This window comes from Engraulis encrasicolus, chromosome 11 (genome assembly GCF_034702125.1).
Source record: "Engraulis encrasicolus isolate BLACKSEA-1 chromosome 11, IST_EnEncr_1.0, whole genome shotgun sequence".
Classification (NCBI taxonomy): domain Eukaryota; kingdom Metazoa; phylum Chordata; class Actinopteri; order Clupeiformes; family Engraulidae; genus Engraulis; species Engraulis encrasicolus.
Window position 1 is genome coordinate 52,036,163 of NC_085867.1, and position 2,500 is coordinate 52,038,662.

General features: G+C 39.0%; 1 protein-coding gene across 1 annotated transcript in view; it reads right to left on the reverse strand.

Moving 5' to 3' along the window:
- Positions 1–2,500, reverse strand: part of celf4 (CUGBP, Elav-like family member 4) — a 126,892-nt gene that overhangs the window by 16,661 nt on the left and 107,731 nt on the right. The gene's annotated exons all lie outside the window — the stretch shown is intronic.

Below are 2,500 nucleotides of genomic sequence, written 5' to 3' on the forward strand. Positions count from 1 at the left end.
TTTTTGACTAAACAAGGTATGAATATGAAAATAAGACTTTTTTAAAGTGTTCATATATGGGGAACCCCATTCTGTCATCAGATTTAAGGTCAGATTTGAAGAAAATGCTTATATAATTGACTGGCAGCTTTTTTAAAACAGGGAGTCTCATATTGTCAACGATTTTTAGCATTATGATCAAACTTTCAAGATCCACAGAAAATAATGTCTGATGTCTTTGTGAACACCAATACTGCCAAAAACTGCACTGAACTGTCTACTTTCACCTGAAAAAAGAAGTTTGTGTCTACCTATTTCCATTCTTTAGTTATTGGCAGTAGAACATGGGATGACGCCACCAAAAAAGCACTGTTTTTTGACCCAAAAATGCTACACTTCTGTGTCCATATTTTTGCTTGCAGGATAAAGTGTCTTTTTAGTGTTCATGTTTGGTTTACAGCATTTCCATGAGTTTTGAAAGATGCTTAACTTAAATCTGCTGTATACCAGGCTCAAAAAATCCCATAGTACCTCAAAATGAAGGAATCCAATATGGCCGCCATCACCAGAGATATACAGTACATGTCTGTGATTAAACAAGGTCATCTCTTAAATATATTATGCCAGCTATAGGTTTTCATACATGGGGAATTCATTGCTGTGCTCGGGTTTAAGATTTGGATGAAAAGACATGATTTAGACCTGCATACATGTTTAAGACTGTTAATAAATTGATCATTTATATTGGAATATTTCCCCTATTTCAATTTAATCCGGCATTAATTAAATGTATTGGTCTTAGATAACATATCTTGTTTTCGAATAGGCCCCCGGTAGAGTACATTACAATACGAACACTGTCACTGAAAAGACAACACTTACTACCCCCTCATCCCCACCCTGTCGCCACTCTTAATGTAAATAACAATCAAGCATAACATTGCAGTGTTCGGACGGACCACACATTGAGAGAGTACATACACACACAAGTGTGGCAGAGAAGACATTCTTATTGGAACACCAACGTACACATACGTACGTATACAGGCGCTATAATATACACTCAGGCAGATTTCAATTCAATAATTGAGGCATTATACCATGATGAAATGTTTCCATCTCAAACCACGTCCCATGCTCCCATCTTTTCAACCATAAAAGTAAGTGCACACACGAGTCTGCCTAAATAATTCTTTTTATACAACTTTACAATGGAAATCACTGTTTATTGATGTGCTCATTCAATCTATGAATAAAGGAGGATTGAGTGGTGAGCTGATGTGTAGAATAGAATAGAATAGAATAGAATAGATTGGAATAGAATAGAATAGAATAGAATAGAATAGAATAGAATGGTGTTTGTCACTATGCACATGTTCAATGAGATTGAAAGCAACACACTTCAGAGCACACATTTAATTCACAAAACAGTTTTGGTGAGCAGAATATACAATTAGTGCCAAAAAACATGAACAGAGCAGGGAGTGCATACGGTGTGTGTGTGTGTGTGTGTGTGTGTGTGTGTGTGTGTGTGTGTGTGTGTGTGTGTGTGTGTGTGTGTGTGTGTGTGTGTGTGTGTGTGTGTGTGTGTGTGTGTGTGTGTGTGTGTGTGTGTGTGTGTGTGTGTGTGTGTGTGTGTGTGAATATACACAGAGGACATACTCATGTATTGGTACTCATGTCATACTCATTGATATCCAAGAATTATTGCATCGATTGTCTTGCTCAATGTTGATATTACAGTAGCGGTGGCCCACTCTGCAAACACAACTATTTTACATTGTGCTGTATCAATTAGTCTATTGCAGAACACCAGATGGATGGAAAGAGATAATTGGATTGAGGGATACCAATGAATGGTCATTCTGTGCATGTGCGTGTGAAATGTGGTTATGGCCCTTTGATGAGTTGTTTGGTCCTTGCTTTGAGGACAGCAAGGCAAAGAGCTGAGGACCCGGTCGGAGGCTGTCCTAGATAAATGTTTTAGCTCTGTTAATGCAGCAGGAGGATTAGAGAGGGGCTCAGTTTTTTTCCTCTTGTAGGTGTGCCTCCTGAAGGCCGCAATTATCTCTTTGGTTTTCTTTGCATTCAAAGATACAGAAATTATTCTCTGTATATCAGACTACCACCTTTTGCTGGCCACAGCAACTTCCATCTGGAGCTACGCCATAGGCATAGAGGTCCAAAAGAGTGGAGTTATTTAAAGAAATCCTTGCACTTATGACACATTTTGTGTCACATTTGTCTGAGCTGCGCTTTAACTATTTAACTATTGTGTGAGGGACACCATGGGGGTGAAGTGCAAGTAAGGGGAAGGCAGCATGATATTGACCATCACTAGGGTTGTGGGTGTGCTCTGACTGTCCCACTTATGATCCAAGCCCTTTGGAGTAGAAGTCAGAGCCCTAGGTTAACTTATTCTCAATTACCTCTCCTCCTCTCCAGTGATTTTGAAGGAGTTGTTCGCTTAAATGCGACAGCTATGTATGCCCAAGACAAATTTATCTTATTTGCAGCAACT